The sequence below is a fragment of the Monomorium pharaonis genome, chromosome 11 (genome assembly GCF_013373865.1).
Source record: "Monomorium pharaonis isolate MP-MQ-018 chromosome 11, ASM1337386v2, whole genome shotgun sequence".
Classification (NCBI taxonomy): domain Eukaryota; kingdom Metazoa; phylum Arthropoda; class Insecta; order Hymenoptera; family Formicidae; genus Monomorium; species Monomorium pharaonis.
Window position 1 is genome coordinate 1,195,663 of NC_050477.1, and position 21,846 is coordinate 1,217,508.

Consider the following 21,846-nt stretch of genomic DNA (forward strand, 5'->3'; position numbering starts at 1 on the left):
ATGCGTGCGGTGCGCCCTGGCTTTTCTCGAGCACGGCGCGATGGGAGTGTCGTCAAATCAACGCCCCATCCGTGTCGTTCACGCCTCGCATGGCCTTCCAAATGCGGTTTTCAATCGTAATTACGACACGTTGTACACGCGCGCGTCTTCCTGCCCTCTCGCCCAGGCGGCGAAGCGAATGTCGGAGGAATTGTGTTACCCGATTCGCCTGTCCGGTCCTTGATCCCGACACTGCCTTCCTACTCTTCCCCCCTTCCCCTTTCCTCTGCCCCCGCGTTAAAACAAACGTGATTCTAAGTCAGGCCAAGGCCGAGAGGTAGAATGTGAATTTTAGAAATAGCTCCACGTGGCCAATGGATAAATTATTCACGAGATGTAATACAAAAATGATGTGTGCCCGCTGAGAACAGCGGTTTTCGTGTAAAATTAAACGAAGAACTCGCCTCATTACTTATGCGCCACATTAAAGACAGCGTGATACGCCTCTCTGCGTAGGCAGTATTAAGTCACTCGTTGCTTTCGACTTCGGGAGGATATCCAAGTCATCGCGAAACCGCGGGCAGAAAAAGGCTGCTCGCGAGATAACGGTCGACGGCAGCTCGTCGGTGTCCCGAATTACATAACAGTGAACGGTTTTTGATTCGTTAAAACGAGCATTCTTACAAGAGTGACTTTGGATTATGTCGAATCTCGTCTTACCCCGCGGGGGACGTTGTCTAAACGGTCAAATTACAACTCGGACAAGGCGACGCTTGCACCGCGCGAGATTCGTCGAAATCGAAGTCTCACGAAGGTCCACGCGGGACAGGAACACTCTCTCTTGAGTTTAGATATAAACTTTCTCCCGGTGAGAGGGTTTTATTGTTGGCCGTTAAATATTTTTGACGCTCTTCACGGTGGCCTAAATGAAACGCACAGGAATAAGTCAATTGCACAATGAGACTTGGATATATTGTGTTAAAAATTAAATTAAATTAAAATGTCTAGTGTAATTATTCCACGTAACTAAATCGACATACAATCATGAAATTCATTTATGTTATAGTGACAATATCATTGTGCTATTGAAATGTACTTGTAATTTGCCTTCTACAATCTGCAAATGTTATTTCTGAAATTTATTTGTCAAAATAATAATCATGTTTGTTAAAACGATAATAAAACAGCCGTATTTGTCATTAACGCACGGCGCGAATCTGAAACTTTAAGTAACGTTTCGCACGAAACATGAGAATATCCATTCACATTCTCAAAAATTTTATTGGCGTATAATTCAAGAAGTTGATATACGTATATATGGTCACAAACTTTTCTCTCTCTCTCTCTCTCTCTCTCTCTCTCTCTCTCTCTCTCTCTCTCTCTTTCTCGGATAAATTTCTCTAAGATAAATTTAGATACAATGCAAAGACCTGCATATAGATACCGTTCTCACAGAGGACACGTCTTCTCGATGTGTCCCACGAAATAAAAACGTCACCGTCGTCTCCAAACTGCTACCCAGGAGATCGTAACCTCCTCAATCGTGAGAAGCAAAACGAAACTGTGCATAACTTGACTTCGTGAAAAAAAAGCAGTCGCGTGTCTCTTCGCCTAAGTGTAGTCTCGCGATTTTTCATTATCGACACAATATGACAAAGTAAAAGACGGAAAAGAGCAACAATTGATTCGAGTTAAAGTTACGAAAATTTGCACGAATTTAAATAAAGTAGCAAATACTCGGAATTTTTACTCAGACAATTCTTACAAGGGAAACATATTTGCAAAGGAAACAATACAGAACTTTATCAAAAACAAAACTGATGCATGTTAGTGCATTCTTGAGATTGTATTCGATCAAACTAAACAATATTAAGAATTAATAGACGCTAATTAATAATAATACATCCCATAAAAAATATAATGTAATGAAATAAAGTACGAAGTCGAGGAGAGCCAACAAAGTGGCAGGTCGTCCCGACACGTGTAAGATGACTGTCCCAGCGTATCGAAAAGTATTCATGATCATCGATCCGACGTTCAGACGGGGCCACATATGAGTTTCTCACGTGTCGCACGCATCGAGATTCCTCTCCCAGTTGCGGGAAACGGTGAGAGAGAGAGGGGAAGGGAACGATGGAGGAGGAGGAAGAGGAGGAGGAGGAGGAGGAGGGCGCCTCCTTCGTAACAAGGAACCCCCCGTGGACGAACTAATTCTCCCGGATGACTCGCGAGGCTACGGCCCTGCGGGGGTCTGAAACAATGCGCGAGAAACGGCCCTTAAGGCCCCGTAAGACTTACAAGCCGCCGACTACGGCGTGCTCCTCTCTCCGAAACTCGTCGGCTATTCGCTGAATCACCTTCTGGATACTGTGCGCGAGATGCGTCTCGCGGATGTGTAGCAATGTGTAGAAGCGACCGCGGAGAAAGATCTATCGGTGAATTCAGCGAGATCATGAAGCTCGAACTCGAGGTACGAGGCCCGATAGTGATGCGCGCAAATAATCGTCGATAGATGAGAGATCTAATGAACGAACGCATTCAACAATCTCTGCATCGATCCGATTAAATGCAGTGGGTTGTTTGTGCTACTCGAAAGACGCGTATAGAAAATAGATAGATTATCGTTTTAAAATACCTAATCATTTCTGGAACGAGTCTAAATTATAAATTATAAAATTATTTCGCTATGTGTCTGAATTTCTTGCCTCTTTTTTAAAAATAATATTTAAAAAATTTTTTTTTTATTATCTGGCTAAATAAAGAAAATAACTAAAGGTCACAAATCAGTCCTTGCAATTATGTCAAATTAAAACAAAAATTCAACTCAATCAAACACGACGATTGCTCAGGTTAACTAGAGTTTGAACGTTCTTGATCGTTATTTGTAGCCATCGCTAATTCCGCGTGTGGGAGATTGGACTAAAGACACCTGCCCCATGCAGAGAAGTGCATTGCCCTAATGGCCCACCTTGTAATTACCATTGTTCCTACGTGACCACCTCTTATTGACGATATCGATAAAAAAGGAAGAGCACGACGTGATCGATCGAACGCGAGTGGCGAACATAGAAATTCGATTCTGCACGAATGAAAGTCAAACGGTATTCCTCGCGCATCGAACGTCAATGTCTATTGGAAAGCGCGCACAAAGAGGTCAAAATTGATGCACTCGCAGCTTGATTCTATAATTCACTCGCAAACAATACTTAACGGTACAGCCATGAGTTGGCGATTATCTAAACAAATATAATTTCTCATCTTAGTTATAAAGGAAGGAGAATTATACAAAACTATAAGAAAGGATCTCAATCTCTTGCAGAAAGAGTTGAACGGACCCAGGGAAGAGCGGAAGATAGATTAGGGATCAATAGACCGTCCGTAAAAGAGCAACAAATAATAATGAAGGTGATGAGCTTAAGGACGCCCAGAAATTCCCGCGTATTCCTCAGACTTTACTCGATCGCCAAATGTCGAGGGTAAGTCCAGGGCAACAAAGGGTGCAGCATGAAGAGCCTGGAAACTCGATACGCGCACCGTTCCGCCGCGTTCTCGCTTCTCATAGAGATTCTCATCACGTGAGGCGCATATGCACGTTGTTCTAATCGTGAACGTAGATCTAGCCCTCTCTCTCTCTCTTTCTCTCTCTGCGGCCTCATTGGGGCCCAGTTTTCGCCGAAGCGGCACCCATCGGTCCGACCTTCGCTCGTATTTCGCCGCGCCGCGTCTCGCGCACGTCTCCTCTCGTATGAGACCTATAGGTAAGATCCTCGTGACTCCTCATGACATCCAAGGCATGTGACTCACTGATATAGCCACACATTTCTAATGCGACAATACGCAAGTCTCTAACAATATTATGTATTTTCTAATGAGATTTCTATTTCTCTGAACAACAACGATGAGAACTTTTTTTTCCAAACAGCATAATAAAGATAATCTATGTAATGAATCTCAAGAGGGAAAAATTTCCAAATACAATTATACAGTATGAGATATCTTTTTTGTAAAAACGATTAATTTATGATTTTATATGTAAACCAACATTCATCCCAATATCTAAAATAATTTATTATACCAAAAATTCACTATATTTTTGATATTACTGCGTTTCTAATTCTTATATGTATATAATTTTTCTAAGGACATTTTATGAGTTTTATATTATATAATTTCAATAATTTTTTCCCACGTAAGAAAAATCAAGGGAGCAGTTATAATATTATCCGCGAATCATTCTGCAATAGTTGCGAAAGAAACGTGAACATTTCACATTTATATGTACGACACGTTCTCTTCTGCATTCCTCTTATTTCGTTCTCTCCTCTTTGTTACTCGCTCTCGCTCTTTCTTTCCTTCTCGAAAGCTTCTCGGAGATTTTAACGATAACGGGGTGCATTCAGCGGGGTGGATCCACGCTCGCCCCATCAACGATCTATAAATCCGACAATTTGTCCGGCCCGTCCGCGGTGTTTTGATTCGAGGCCGATTCGAATCTGAAGCGGGCCCCTTGCCACTCCCGAACTTCGCCGACCGATTCGGCATGGGGGCGACCGCGGCCTTCGCATAATTATGCCGGATACGAACGTCGATATTGCATGTCGACGTGAGATTCGTCGCCCGATTGAGAAGATCAAAAAGGACCGAAAAATTCCACGAACCATTTCGAAATGACGAAAATGCTGAGAGAAAACTCGACACACACACACAAACATGCGTCGTTTCGCGAGTACATTTCTTTCGCGAGGGCAATTCTTACACGACACGACGTGCCGTAATTTTTCCGCCGCGAGAGATAAGGAAGAGCCATCGGCCGGCCCGTAGAGACCAAACGCTGACAATCGTTTCGAGAGCGTGTCGGCGACACGAGGCGCGCATCCCTCTGGCATTATGAAGCGGTTCACCAAAATGGCACCGTGCGCTGAAGCGACCGCCTTGTCAGCCGCGGCCCGAGAGACGCGGCCCCTTTGTAATGCCCCGCGTAGAATTCCAGCGCCGAAAAGCTACTCATATAAGAGGCTGCTGGCCCATACGCCCGGTCTTCTTCGTGTTTTATTAGGAAGGCCCCCGCGACATAGTCGGCGCGTTTTGACGGGCCCCCGCGGATCGCATACGAAATCAAGAGTCCCGGCCTGGAGAGCGCGCGCGCGCGCCACAAAGAGGAGTTGCCTGAGTTTTATCGCTCGGGCCGCGGCGGACCCGGCGACCATGTAAATTATGCGTTACTTTCGGCCACCTCGTTAGGCATCAATTTCTGTCATCCCGACCGCGCGTCTTCTCGGTAAAGCGTGTACGTTCGGTTGAACTAGTCCTCGCGACTAGCCTTATCTTCCGAGGTGAAAGACACCGCAGAGAGATTGCCGCTAATTAATGATGACAGCAATCAATTAATTCATGGAAGAAATAGAAGAGATTTCGTGCATTTGAACACTCATATGCTAGATGCGGGTATCAGTCGTGTTTTTTTTTATTTTTTTTATTATTATTATTCGTTCAAAATATAAATATATTAAGTCATTCTTGAGTACTTTATTGGGCTTTTTTCTTTACAACTGATTATTCGATTTGATCCTCTCTTATTGTTGAATAATGAGAACATTATTTTTCTCGATAAAACTATACAAAATTGTTAATGTAACCAAGTTACATCCGCTTGTAATCTCATTTCAATATTTAATATTTCAAAGATAAAAATAAACTCTCAAGATAAGCATCATCTTTTTTTCTGTGCGCAGATGCGGAAAAAACCCAGTAAAATCGAGAAAAACAACGTTTCAAACCGCGCGGATAGATAGCCGTCAAGGGGTTAAATGTCAGAGGGGGTGTAACTCGGTCGGGAAATCCGTGTCCTCGCTTCGACGACGACGGCCATCGGCGACGAGATCGGACGAGGGGGGGAGGAGAGGCCCCAGCGATCCATAAAACCCGCGGATATATTATTTACGTAGCTTCGGTGGCCTTGGAAAACCACCCCGGTCCCGCGCGCGATAATGCGCGCGCTAACGACTTTATCGCGTTATAGCCGGCCGCTTGCAAGCTCGCAAGCAAACGAGGAAGGAATTATCGATCCGCGTGCGGGTGCGCGCGCGCGACGTGGAGCACCGATGGCGCACGCGATAAATCTTCATAGTTCCTTCTGACACGTTTCACGTGGTGGCCGTAAGCGTTATCTTCGCCGCATGAAATATGTCGGAAACGCTTTTCTTTCACCGCGCGAATATTGCAAGCTCACGCTCGCTCGCCCGCGCGCGCGCTTCGGCACGGCATATTCGCGAAATGGCGCGAGGGGGAAAAGGGAAGGGATACGCGGCGGAAGGCCGACGGGGAAAGGAAAAAAAAAAAGGAGAGAGAATGGACGCGAGATTATGCGGCACGTCTGTCTTCCCCGACGACTGATCGATAGTACATTAGTAATAACTTCATTTCGTTCGCGTATATAATACAAACACACGAGGACACACGACATCGCGTGTCGGGCCCTCCGCCCTCTCCGCGCGTAACGGTACACCCTCTTCGTTTGCGTTTTACGTGAACGTTCTATTTAATATAAACGTAGCTTTATTCCTCTCATTTCTCGACCCAGTAACTTGAAACTTTATCGAGACACATCGTGCCTTACGTAAGCAAAGTCGTAAGTAACTTAAATTAACTGGGAAAACTTTCCTTTGAATGTGCCTCAACTGACGAAAAAAGTAAACCGTCGTGAATTTTCGGCCTGTCAAATATCGGATATCAAAGTTTTGGTGGCAAGTGCAGGAGACGTTACACGCGAAAAACTTCATTTTCAAATTTCAATCTTTGTTACATAAAAGTTTTTAACGTTATAGTTTAAAGAAAAAGTTATTTAGCAATGTAATAGAAATTTTTTTTAAGTAATCTGAATTCTTCCATTCTTTAAAAGCCTTGAACTAGCCACAAAAAAAACATTACTATATGCCTTAACTATCATTCCTGAATAAAAATTTAAAGTCTTTATTTAAAAATTAAAAAGCTGCGCGCGTACATTTTATAAAAACCACTTAAGATAATATCAGATCGCGAATACCAGCAATAACGTGACGGTGAGTACGTCGTTGTAAATTATTATATGGTACATTGGTAAATTAATTAGCTCCTAATCGAGTGCATTTTTGCATGTTTACCACGTTTCTCAGAGATAATTTCACGGTTAGAGTAACCCCGAAAGTGTAGAGAAATGTGCCGGTGCGGTAAAAAACTGCGGCATCGCGGAGCGCGTACTTTTTAGCAGCAACCTCTCGGTTACGGAGCGAGACGCCCGTAATTTGCCGGCACGTCATAAATCGACGAGCGCGACCCGACGGAGGAAGGAAAATAAATTTGCACGCGCAAAAAGCCACGAGTATCCGCGTGCGTCTCGCGCGCGCGCGCGCGAAAAAATGAACGACCGTTCTCTCTCTCTCATCGCGGTAATTTAATAACGCGCCGCTTGTCGTTGCCCTATCGCGTTACTTCGACGAGACTTATGCACCGGCGATGATGATGCACCGCGAATACGCATCGGCCAGCGTTGCGACCAGAAATTTAGGTGCGTGCGGCATGGATATATGCGCGTCCCAAAGTCGAAATATTATGTTCGCGAACATCCAAATGATCCCCGCTCGCTTTGTACGAGATTAATAACTACGCGTGCACGTACCTGCCTCGATAAAGGCTACAAAATGTTCACCCTGACGATCAGTACTTGCGTCGATCGTCGACTGACACTGAAAAATGTTAAATGAAGATTTTATCGCGCTATTAATTAAAATCGAAACATCTACATCGTATAGAGAAAACTTATTAACGCTCTAATTGCTCGCTGGAGCGAAATCTTGTTTCTATTAGACGTATAATAATAATGCTTAAGAGAATGTCGATCGCCTGCTACAAGTCATCTCGGCTGCAACGAGACATGAAAAATATCGTGTCGACTTGGAAAAACGGACATGCGAATATTTTCCATCTGGAGATTTTTCGTTTTTAATGTTCTAATAATTCTTTCCCTCCGGAGACGCGCATGGCGAATTTCGCCGAGTTCGAAACAAGGGGATTTCATGCGCGGGTCCGTATCTCTCTTTTTTTTTTTTATTTTTTTTAGCAAACGTTTAATATATAAATATGTAAATAATGCGCTGTGTGCCGCGAGAGTATCTCCCATGCGGCCGGGACCAGCCGGTGGCAGTTAACTTATGACCAGGGACCAGGAAGACCGGCTACGGTTTGGTCATCCATAATGGTGTTCCTCGCTGCGAATCTATCGTCACGTTTTAAGCTCTCTCGTGTGCATGCACAGTTGCATTCGCCAATGCGATAAATGTCCCGAGTCACTTAGTACCTCATCCGGTTGATATTCAACGGCGCATTAATATCAAGACACGTCTCTCGACAATGCGATATTTATAAAACAACACGCGGCTGCTGCCATATAAATCGAAACTTATATTCCAGATAGGAGCAAATATTTTTTTTATCTCGATTTCATTATAGGCAAACATAGGTGGCTCGCGACTCGCGATTGACTCATTACGGGAATATATGAAAAGAGAAAAGGATTTCACGAACGTCACAGGGCAACCGCGCGGTGATAGCCTCATTCTATCAAAACCCAGCATTTTTCCTATCGAATGTGTCTGATAAGCAAATGAAAGGCGAAGTCTCGCGTGAGTGGGCGATTCGCGTGACGTTTGCAAGCACTACTGTCCGGCCCTGACCTATTCTTAGGTTCTACGTGGGTTTCGATCGCACTTTTAGCGAATAGAAGCTCGCGATTAAGTATTTAAAAAAATATAACTTTTATTCTACGTTCAGAAAGATCGTAAGTTGTCTCAAGAAAAAACTAAATTCTAAATTCACCAAGATGCAATTACACGTGGAAGTTAAAACGCTGTGTAATTAAAAATTGAAACTGTTTTCCTCGATCGATTTAAAAATCGCGAGATTGCGAAACGTTAGGAGTAACCTACATCGCAAAAAAAATGTAATTTAAAAGTAAGAATACAAACGGACCAAAGACCACCGTTTCCGGCTCGAATCGATGCGTCGAATTGTCCGAGGATCGAGGGGGGAATCGACGACGGTGACAATAGTTTGGCCAGCGACCAGACGATGCTCCGACGTGCTCGGGGAGTCCGAGCGAGGACCCAATAAAAGGTCTTCGACAGTGGATGTGACAAAAATGAATTGTTATATTGTTTTAACAAATGAAGGGAGAAGAACGGAGAGAGAGAGAGGGAGAGAAAGAGAGAAAGAGAGGCCGCCACTCACCCCGTTCCCTACGTCGGGACGAAGAAAGCGGCCTCCTCTTTTTTTTATTTTCCCTCCTTTGCCCGCGGTCTCCTCGCCGTATTATGTATCTGGACCCGCGCTCCACCCAGTCTCATCCCGTTCTCCTCCCTCGCCACCTCTTTCTCTCGCTCCCTCCTTCCGATCCCTCGGCTGGTTTTGCTGGAGCGCGCGCGAAGCACGTGTTTTGCCAGTTCCTATTGTTTCCTGTATGATAAATGACCGCGTGGACCTCTCGCCGAGTTCTCCGGCCGCATACGCCTCGTTTCGGGTCCTCGATGGCTCGATAGATCGCGAGGGAGGCGCTGCGAAACTCCGTGAGAGAACGCGGGGGCACGTTTGGCGTGACTAAAGGGAAACTTGGGAGGATGAAATAGAAACGGCAACCGCATCAATTAGATGACAAGTTTCTTCTTACAGACACATTCCTAAGTAAATATAGCTAATTCAAGGCTAATAACAACAATGCTTTTGTAAATTGATATCAATAAATTATAAAAACACATGTAAAATGAACGAGTGAAACGTAACCCTTTTACCAATAATATCTCATAAGATCGAAGTAACTTATTCATCGTAGTGATCCAAGATTAAAAGATCTTACAGATGACTCGAGAATACTCCTATTACTAAGAATATAACTTTCATTGTGGGAGCAAAAATGGTTTTGCAATATCGATTGATTAGAGATTCTGTTCGATGATACACATCGCGCGCTACGATCGGCAGTTTGTTAAAAAAACACATACATTATTCTATCCAATAGACATAGTAATACAGCCCGTCATTTTAACGCGACATCACGCGAAGAGGCAATCTGCCGGCTGTCTCAGAGAAATACGATTTCGCTCGAGGTAATAACTAATCGATTATGTAACGCGCTGTCACATAATTAGAGTTGCATGACACGGGCTATAATTATGTGTTTACAGTCAGCGATAAAATCAGACTTTTTAAAATATATTCTACGTACACAATGAAACATGAATTATCATGCTCACCCAAATTTTAAATTTAATTCTGCAGATAATCTCATTTTTAAAAAAAAGAATAAAAGGAATTCGATAATACTTATACAGTGGAACCCCGCGTTAGCGGACTGTTCGGGGCTCTGGTCCGCTAACGCGGGGTTATCTCCTATTGCTTGGTTTCACTCCCACTCCGTGAAATTCAGGAACGTAACGGTATTGCCATGTAACCAGTTAATGTTTACGCTTAAGACTAAATGTATTCGATCATAAAATTGCAAGCAGAGCGTCTCAGATTAAGTCAATCGTATCTATAGCCGTCCGAAAAACTCACATCTCGTACCTCTAAATTATATTCCCGAATATTTTATATTCCCTACACTTCTAATTTATTATTATTTTCTAACATATAATTTATAAATAAAATATTATCAAATTAGAAATCCAGCTTTGATTGCAATCGGTGTTCCTTTTTTATGTGATTACATTTAAACAATTTATTTTAAATTAGTGTTGGCTATTTTATTTACATGTGCGTGAATTTTTCAAATAAAAATTTATATAAAAATATATTTTTATTTATATTACACGAATAATATTTTGAAACAATTTTTTGAGACAATTTTTAATGACCATGTAGACAAAATAATAAATTCTTAAATTTAAAAAAATATTAGCCATTTCTTAGTCTTAAATGAATTAATTACACATTAAAATCTTGCACAAATCTTTAAGAATACGTCGTAACTGCTTACATACTACGTGACTGCATTGCTATCCCCACACACGCTATTCATGTGGACCGAGTGCATATGGAGGGGATAGTTTCCGCTAACGCGGAGTACGCTAACGCGGGGTTTCACTGTATTAAAAATTAAATAAAATTTTGTTAAATTCACTCACCGAACGTAGAACACGAGCCAAACGGTTTTACCTGAAACATACAGAATATTATCTTTTTTTATAACAACAAAGATAAGAGCGTACACAAAATAATATGATCAGTCTTAAAATGAACGCACAATCTATTCAACAATTTCTTTCCTAGGGAGAAATAACAAATAATAAAAGTCTGTAAATGTCTAATATTCCTCACGTTTAATGAAAATCAATTCGATTTATTATGTTTTCTCTGTGTTATTGTTTCTCTTAAGTACTTAAAAATTAAGACCCTAACAAAGTTTCTAAATAACTAAAAATTACTACGCGGCAAATTATTTTCTCGGCGCAAAATACAATGTATATGTATTATTTATTGAAATAAACTCACAAAGAGAACATAATAAAGCAACTTTATCACCGGACATAATTTTTCAGTGATAAAGATGTATTAACGCTTGATTTCTTTTGCATGAAGCTCATTTGTTATAAGAGGTTATCATCTGAAAGGGGACAAATGGAATTGGTGAGCAGAGTCAGTTAAGACTGTCGACGACGGACCTCAGCGCACCTACCGATCCTCCGGGAATATCATACCGCTGGCGATAACGTTGGGGTTGCGGGCGAGTCCCCCGTTCTTTTCGCGATTGGCGCAACTGGACGTTGCTACTGCAGCGGGGAGTCGCCGTAAAGGCTTGCCGCACACAGGGAGACGCGAGAGCAAACGCACGTAAACCACGCTTCGCGTCGTACATGTACGTACGTGTGTATGTTAAGTTGGTAGCTTCTGAAATCCGTGGCTGATGCGGGGCCGATAGTGTTGGGACGCCCAGCGGGCAGTCCCAGCTACCACGGCACCCAAGGATCTATAGTCGTGACGAGAATCCACGGACCATTACAAGCTGAACGATGGACGTACGCGCTTTCGAGATTCATTTCTGCCGGGGCAACGCTCTCACGGCGGGGAATATTTTGGTGAATCCACGCCGCGGATCTCTCCTCGATTCGTTCGTCACCCCACGCGAAGAATCTGTGTGTGTCAATGTCACGGCGAGGGAGCTTTGTGTCTCAGGTAACTCGATTCCACAGTCAAAGCAATAATAAACAATATTATGCTGTGTGAAATATAATTTTACGGTTTCAAATTTAAAATAAATCTGATAGCGCGAAGGATTATTGCCAATATCCTTTTTTTTCAAAATATAACCGGTAATTCTTTATACAGAAATTTAGATTGTCTTGACATACTGAATTCGTGTGCGGTGGTAAAAAAAAAAAATTACTTGTGTTTAAGTATGTTATTAATTCGCTCGGATTGAAAGATATATTCGTATGCATTGGCAGCGCGTACCGTGAGAACCCGGGCGGATCACTCTCGTGCCTTACGAGCGCGCATAAATTTAATAGGATTAAGCGGGGCGATATTTAGTCAGTATAACGTCGAGGAACCTCGACAGCTACCCTCGGTCATCCTTATCTGCGCGACCGCATCTGCCGCATGAGCGGCGAAAGAAAAATGGTCCCCGCTCGATAATCAAAAACGGTAGCCACGTGAGATCGCTGAACGGATTTCGCGAGAGGAAAAAAAAAAAGAAGCGGAAGGCGGGCCTACGATTGATAACGCCACGAAGTCACGACATAATTCAAACTCGCGCATGCCGGTGAAATAACTCCTTGCCCGCTCGATCCTGACGCGATCGAGATCCTAGTATATCGCAAAAGTAGACGAGCGGAGCGGTACGTGTGACCGGATGACGTAACGCGCGAAAGAGAGCGAGGAGGAAAAGTCGCGCGAGGATTCAGCCCACGTACTACCTGGGAATGAATATAACCCGTAAAGCAGCGCGCGTGTTATCGCATCGTCATTGTGTCCCTCTCGTGTGCTTCCTCGTTTCATCCCAGATACATTTAAACGCGAGGGAAAAAAAAAGCAGGGCCGTGCCGCTTAAGGAAACGCGAAACTCATGCCGGCGCGGTGCGTTTCTACGACGACAGCCGGCTAATTTCGTGACGCGGAGGAACCGTCGTGCCGGCGCGCATGGATTATTATCAGAAGCAATATTGTTACCGGAGCGCGATTGTTAAATTTTACAACGCTCGTCGTAAAAACCTCTCTGCCAGGCAGCGACGGGTGCAGCAATGTCGCCAACGTCGGGTGATATATATCGTGCGATTTATTGATAAGGCAAAATTAAAATTGCGCTCCGTTAAAGCTACGTCGAATCAGCCCGTCCGATGGACACTTACCGGCACATTTGTTAACACCAATTACTTGCAATTTATTGACCAAGAGACACACGTACGGGAAAAAGTACAAGCAAAAATGCGGGCGCTAATGAGATGGCGGCTCGTAGCGAAGCGTCGAAATGATTGGCAAGACATCGCGCGCTACGAGCCACCGAAAAATCATCATCGGTGTACCTCGCGAGGGTAATAGCGTATCCACGAGACCCGATCGACGGGATTGGACACGATAAATCTAGAAGGGAATTAATTGCCATTTGGTTCTGTCCGGTATCTGGGTATACAGTCCCGGGTCCCATGCACCTCTCTTCGCTTTTTCTCATTCTCTCTCATCCTTCTCTCTCTCTCTTTTTCCCCCCTCTGTGTCTCTCTTCCACCGATTCCCAGTCTCGCATTCTACGTCCCCTTTCCCGAGGCTCGCCTCGCCTGCGACTGGTTGACATCCTACAAATAAAATCAGCTCCAGGAATGCTCGCGACGACACGGGATCTGTGGGGACCTCTCGGAGACTCTCTTCCCCTCCGCGTCTATCCCGGGAGGGAAAGAGAAGGCTCGATCTGGACGTACGCAGGTGGGACGAGCGGCCACGCCGGGGACCCCACGGCATCAGACGTAATATATGGTAACCTTAAGACAACAGTTTGGTATATCTTTGGACCTGGGTATACCTGGGGACATCTCTCGTGCCCCGTACCTACTTTCGCCGGTATATCTACCCCGTCCACGCTCACCGGCGTGTGCGTGCGTGCGTGCGTGCGTGCGTGCGAGCATCGTTCCCTCTTGAATACGTGGGCAAAGACAAATGAAAAAAGATACACGAACTTGTTGCAACCTCGACCGCACCTGAGCTCAGCCACCGATCGCGATTCTTTTATTGTCGCTCTTTAATTTAATTGTCGCTCTTCTGGGACACACGATCCCCAAGCCTATCTAAGCTCCCAAGCGAATTGCGTAATGCTATTTTGCTAAATGATGCTACATTTTACTGTTTTAAATGTAATTTGCTTTCGAATTGAGAGCAAAAAATAATGCACGAATCAAATAACTTGATAGAAAGATATATTGACAATCTGTTAATACATTTGCAAAATTTCCGAATTTTTAATAAATCTCCGAAATATGTTGATGATAATCGTAATGAGATGCATTCAATTTTATTATAGTTGTATTCACGCAAAGAGAAACGAGATTTCGTGAAGAATCGGCATAATTCGAAGAAGGCGAGGGAGGCGAGTAGCGCAGAAAGTATGGAAACAAAAGGAGCACCTCTCGTCCCGCTGGAACGACGAGAAAAAGAAGGTCCGAAGGCGGGAATGTTGTTCGCTCGCGGAGTTTGTCACCGTGGAACGCTACATTATACCATTAAGGACACCTGAAATAGCAGCGACGGCCAGCTCGAGTTTTACGTGCCACATTTGCCACGAGGACCGCGTGGTGTCCGCAAGGTGATTTACAGTTGACTCGGACCATCGTACATCAACAAACGAACCTTCATCGACGCCTCTTTCGTGAAACAAATTAAAGATAAAGACGTGAGTTAATTGTTATCATTGCTATCGGACGTTTCAATTTCGCTCTCGGCGCGAAATAGTGATAATAGCGTGATATAAAACCGAATGGTCGCGGGATTTTACACTCGGCAGAAAGTCGGAGCCAGCGATCGGCATTCGCGGCAGGTTTATCCCCCGACCCAGGGATTCCCTCCCGTTTTCGCAGGACGCGACAAAAAATCCATCATACGGCGGCGGGACGTGGTGCCGACATGCCACACATCCAATTATCATAAAACGCTCCAGATGCTGGTGCCCGCGGTTATAGCGACGCGGCGGCTTTCTCGGAGACGCGAAATCCAGGACTATAAATTCTGCGCGCGTCCGAACGATACGTCCCTTTTAGAGCCCGCGGAGAACCCGACTTCATTCGTGATTCCCGTTCCCGGTGGAAGAACACGGGTTTTAAGGTGATCAGGGACCGGGGCCCCGACTCGATCGTGCTCTGATGGATTGACTCGGTGCGCCGTGTTAACGAACACGGTGGTCCTCGCGCGCGGAACGCGAGGGGAAAAAAATATTGACGTCTTAGAAAAACCTCTCTCTCATCGGGATCATAACGTAATTCGTAACACCTCCGCCCGCCGCGACGGCTCGATCGCCCAACGAAATTTCATTGCACCGTGATCGATCCCCGATGGCGTTACACGCCACTGATCGATCGCTTGACACAATTATAAACCTGTCCGCCAACTCGCGCATTTAAAAATATCTCAAAATAATTCCTATATACAGCTCGGAAAATACACCAGAATGAATCATATAGTTTAAACATCGAATCATTGAATCAATAACTCCTACCATCTTTTTCTCAATATATAACTCTAATGAACAAACATTTATGTCTACATACAGACATCTAATAAATACACATTTATCCATTATTAATTTACTAGACATTGTTTATTCAAAACTAGAACGATCGGTCATTAATTCATTTAATATACTTTCAAGTAATTTTTTAAACGGCATCGTTGGTATTTATGAAATATATTAAAATAATATATTCTCAAAAGTGTCGCAAAAATAACATCAATTTTATAAAGTAATAATTTGCTTAGAAGAGGAAGCCTTCGTGGATGAGTCACCACCGCGCCTTTACGCCGAAGAAGCCACCGCGACGTCGGTTCCCCGGTCGTCGTTCACCCTACAGTCGTATGTATAAACGAGCACGTACACCACCACCATCACCATCACCAGGGATCCCTAAAGACCGCGGTGAAGCCGATACTTAAATCACTCCGGTCACTCAGCCTCGCGGCTCAGATTGATGTAAGGCCGTGTTTTACATTCAATTCAATTGGGCAAAAAACTGCTGTCCGCTGGTGGGACGCAGTGGGCACCGCGTTCCCGATGCCGGCGCATTGTGTCGATCGACGATTCGCCCTCCCTCCCTCTCTCTCTTTCTATCGTTGCTTGTTTTTTCCTTTTGGGGGAAACCGCGACCAAGCGCTGCCTTCTTTCGATTCGTGCTACGAATCTCCGGTCCATGGCGCGAGAGGAGGCAAGAGGCCGCTCGTTAGAGCTGTCCGCGAGATCGCTGACACGAAATTGTCATTATCTATCGCGCGCCAAAGAGCGCGGAACGATTGCAGCCCCGAGAGGCTCTCGTCTTTTCATCCCTTTGCCGTCTCCTCGCGGCGAACGGCCGACGAACGCGGTAACCGTCATTGAGACAAGGTAGACCCTTTAAACGCCGATTACTCACAAAAATGAAAAAGTATCTTATCGCATAATGTGTAACTGAAAAGTGTACACGAAAAGACATCATACCACAAGATACCACATCATTCGATTAGAAAAGTTCGGAAACGTTCGCGCTACGATCCTAAAAAATAGATTTTTTTTTTCAAACATTTTCAAAATTTTGCACCGATAATTTCGAAATTTTTCTTTTAAAAAAAAAAAAAAACTGTAAGACATTATTTGTTAGATCGCCGTTTCGGGTATCTAAATAAACGATTGTGTCACTCGTGACGACGACCGTCGGAGGGTGTACCTTGTCCCGGCTATTTCCTTTTTTCTGCGTGAGATCCTAGAAAGGGACAGACGCGCGGTATTTTCCTATCGGGATCGGATCTACATAGGGGACATTATTCTCAGGACGACGTCGTTATTCGGTATGCGGGATTCCACGACGCCGCTTTTGACGTAAATTGCGAGGAGCGCCGGTCACGTTCCCACTTTATTCCACCGTCGTTTGCGTCGTCGGTGCCGAAGGACGTGCAGACATCCGACCATCGTCGCAGGACGACGCACGTGTCCTTCCTGCTTCGGTCTAGTCCACGCCCCGAGGACAACCGAGCGCTCCCCTTTGAGCTCTGAATCCCTCGGAAGTGATACACTTACGGTGACCATTACGTTTATTTAAATTAGATTCTTCCAAGATTACCAGTGGGTACAATTTGGATTTAAAAACGTGACGTGTGTTTAAACGATTTCCCCGGAGTTGTTAATAAATTTTAAATATTATTTATAAAGTGTTCTCTCCCGCAAGTCTTAATGAAATTATTTTACTTCTCGAATCATTAAAAATACAATATTTTCCAACTAGATTAGACGGATGACAGAAACATAATATTTAAAGACATACATTACCGTCAGAAAGATTAAGACTAAAGATCTATATATTATTTAAAAAATTAGATTAATATCACAGCTAAAATAATCACAGATTCTATTTATTCTATACATTTTAATTGTTTATAATAATATTTAATGACATAGAAAATTATTGATTATTTTAAATGATATCAATCCATTTTTTTTAATTGTAACATATATCTTTGGCTCTAAACTTTCTGACAGTAGTGTATACCTAGAGCGACACTCTTATTCCACTTCGTTTGCATCTTTCGAAACAAAATCTTCCATTTTCAAAACAAAGTATAAATTATCTGCGTTTCGCTTTCTTCAAATTGGACGCATTATACGATACTTTTTCATACAATAATTGAAAGATAGCATTGAAAGTCATTAATAATGCGGCATAAATTATAATAAATTCGTGAGATGATTAAAAGTGCGCTTATGCATGATTTGTCACGCCAGGCGACAGATTGACGTCGCGTAAAATACGAGCGTCTTCCAATCAGATTCGTCGACTGGTTCTTTCGCTACCGATTGAAAAAAAAAAAAAGAAAACGAGACAGCCGCTAATTAGTGATTCCAAGAATCGAGACCGTTTCCATCCGGCGATCTCCTGCGTGGATCAAATCGCCGAAGGAAGATAGGCTTTTCGAAGGTGCGAAGGGTCGAGAAGAAGTGCAAGGCATTCAAGAAATTCGTCGAAGAAATCGTGCATCGATTGTAAAATATCTTCTTTACTCTATGTACGTGCATCAGTCAAAAATTTGATATTTATCTCTATTGTACACAAAGTTGTTAACTGAAATTTTATCAGACTTATTGAAAAAACGAAACTTTGTGCATGTCTTTGCATGTCAAATTAAGCAATATTATTAGAACATGCATTTAGAGAGAGAATACTTTTTTAAATCCAATGTAAACTCAAACAATACATGTGTCAAAACATTGTATAAAGTTACAGACGCGGAAGAATTCCTTTAGTACATAAAAAATTATTCCTAGAGATAATTATATGATTCCTGGTCCACATGCGATTACGAGAAGATGAAATCGTCATCCCAGGCGTCAATCTGTCTCTGATAGTAGGTAGACTCCGTGAGAGGGGGGGGGGAGGGGACCAATGTCGCAGCCACGGCATGAACACCCATTTTCAGGCAGGGGACGAGCAGCATGGGAATAAAACAAGGTGGACACTAATTAGCGATTCCAGGAACCGAGAACACGAACCGTAGCTCAGCACCGGACCTCTCTTCTCCCGTTCGTCGTCGGGGTCTACACAACACGCCGTGTTGAATCCCAGCTGGCGGGTTCCGTGGTGTATGAGAGAGGATCGGGATACATATCGAAAGGGGAAAGGAGGACGGAGGATCGAAGAAGGAGAGAAAACCATCCGAAACATTCGGGCCAGCCAGCGAGTGTCAACTCACGGAATGCATTACCCTTGACCCCCATCCTCCTCCCACGTCTCTCTTTTCACCGGTCCTCTCTCACGAACTCACCCTTGTCATCGAGGGAATTTTCCCTGGAATTCTTAATGCTCGTCGATACACGACGAAATTAATGACAGGAATATCCAATGCGTTCGACTTGAAATCTATACGCGCGACGTAGATTGAATTTACGATAACAACGTTTTGTAGTGTTTAAAACAGATCAGCTTACTATGCTTGTTGCTCTATAGCAAATGCAGAAATTGTTACTTTAAAATATAGACAAAGAATTTTTAGAAATAGCAAGAGCAAGTAAAATAAAACAAACATTAACTTTTCCTTGTCTAAAATCAATTTTAATTAACAATATAATCTAATGGATCGCACTTTGACTTCTTTATACTTTCAAACCTAATGTTATGTGTTTTTAATAAAAGCAAGAACAATGTAAAGTTTTACGTAAATATTAAATACGCTTAGTAATTTTACCGAACTTTAATAAAATATTTATTGCAGCATTATTATATTCTTATATATTGTTATCGTAAAAATTATCACGTTTCCAACTTATTACTTCCCTTTTTTTCGTACGTTGCACGTAATACGAATTTTCAAGAACGTGTCTGCAGCCTCATGAAATGCTTCTCTTATAATACTATATAATACAATATATCAGTCACATGTGTAGACACGTGCAAGTCCGAAAATAATTTGGTAACGTAATGTCCATGCAATTACAGACGGGGAAGGAATCAAGAGAATTATCATAGCTGACAGCAGGAGAATTGAAATCTTTTTGTACTCCCGTCAGCTTAACGATCTTCCGTGATGTATCGTTGCGAGCATATTGTGCACGTCGATATAAGACCTCCGAAGTCTAAACGCGTTTATTTATTACGCGGACAACAGCTATGATACATGTGGATATTACGCCTTCATTAATCAATGGCGTCATTTAATTCAATTAGTCTTTTCGCTTAATTTAATGATATGTAAATTAAGTTTCTCGATGAATAATTCGCCAGACTTTCGTCATTTGCGTTTCAAGGGCTAAAAAGCTATATCAAGTCTTTCTTTTTCTTAAACACGCGATCAAATCTCGAATATCTTTACGACGCGACGCTCTTGCAATGTCGACTAGCAATGTCGATGGGAAACACTAGTGATGGTTAAAAAATTAAGATGAAATAACAAACCCTGGTATCTCGTTATCTGCGCCGAGTGAAAGAATTCCTGATATAAGTCGATTAGTAAAGCAACCAAAGGCCAAGCGAGATCCGTGTGAATCGTTTCGGGTATAGTGTGTTATCAGACGCGACTCGTGTAGGACACGATGTGTTTCTGATACCAGGACCGAGCTACCTGAGCCAAAAGGCACCGAGAGAGGTGTTTGAGCGACGCGTCATTTTGAACAAAGGCAAAATAAATATAGAGTTCTTTCCCTCGGATAAATAATTTATCAACTAAAATTATATGCTTTCATATTGCATATGCAAGAAAGATTATTTTACGAATATTTATATTTAGCAGTATTTTTTTCCCAGAGAATAAATTCATTATCTTTAAATACGTGTTGTACATGATCTTACGCGTGATATTGCGTTTTATTCTAATCTTTCTCGTTCCAGTCTATTTCAATTTTAATAAAATATTTAAAAAAGATATCTTTTTGTACAGGTGTTTATAGATCCTTACTTCCATTTGTTCACAGTTTACAGATTTCTCTATATACAAATACAACTGTATACTTAAATCCTGAGAATTTCTCTCTCTTTCTCTTTCTCATATACATGAAGTCACGAAATTCGAAATCCCGAACTGGCAAGGGTAAAACTACTGACCGGATCCACAAGAGCGGTGCGGCGACCGTTTCATTTAATTAAGACTTGTTTTTATTTCTGGTAAACTCGTTCGGGTATTTTAGGAAGCGATCTGCCCGGCAGCTTACCTCGCCTCGGACTCTACGTTAAATTAATTTATTAGTCTGCCGAACGCAGGTAGGTAATCGGCCATGTCGCGGACGCTAATTCGACAATGCGGAAAATCGCGCGGAACGCCGAGCAAAACATCGGCCGGGTGCCGATCGTGACGCGTGAAATTTACACGGAGTTAAGCAAATTCCAGTTTGCGGCGATTTGTTGCTCGGTTGTTCGGTTTATCGGCAGATCAATCGGCGTATAAATGACCGACTGTATACGTACGCACGGGACTCAACTTTACAATGCACAAGATTATTGATTTAGACACTCGAGCTCACACGCAAGAGGCGTTTGCGTTTACTCCAACGCATGTCGAACAAATTCCAGACCCAGAAATGATTTCCTATGTTTGTTCTCATCCTTCTCACGACGCGTCACGTATCCGCAGCGTATCCCGAGGAGATATACTACTGTAATAATAGTAGCGTGTCTCTTTTATTTAACGTTTAATGCTCGATACGAGCGGAGCGGCCCGAAGCGTTATTTCTTCTTAATAGTAATTCTAGAGTACACCGCGTGCGGCGAAACTGGTTACGGCGGTTACGACCGATATATAAAGAACTATTGGATTAATAATCACCGGCGTGCCTGCCGGGGAATAGCTTCGCGTTCGTTTCTATATCTCACAACGAGATTGTCGAACAGCCTCGTAAAGTGTAATCGTCGCGTACCGATGTAAAAAAACTTTCTCTCTCTCTTTCTTTCTGATACAATCTTTCTTTATGTTATGAGGGATTACGTTGATTTCGACTAGACAGACGTAGCGAGGCAATTATATCTCACTCCTTAAGATTATTAGATACGAAATTAACGAAAAGGTAAGATTGAGGAACAACATCAGAAATTCTATTTTACAATTGTAGACGATGCGCTAATAAATAAATTTGAAATTAAAATTTAAATGTTTACATAAAAAGTATCTTTCGTAAAATTCCGTCTAAATCATCGT

At 42.9% G+C, this 21,846-nt stretch overlaps 1 long non-coding RNA gene across 1 annotated transcript; it reads left to right on the forward strand.

The window, feature by feature from the left end:
- Positions 1-11,178: 11,178 nt before the first annotated feature.
- On the forward strand, positions 11,179-19,408 carry LOC118647877. Its single transcript, XR_004965031.1, has 3 exons — positions 11,179-12,177; positions 14,513-14,881; positions 15,961-19,408. It is a non-coding gene; the product is annotated as an uncharacterized LOC118647877 (long non-coding RNA).
- The last annotated feature ends 2,438 nt before the right edge of the window (positions 19,409-21,846 follow it).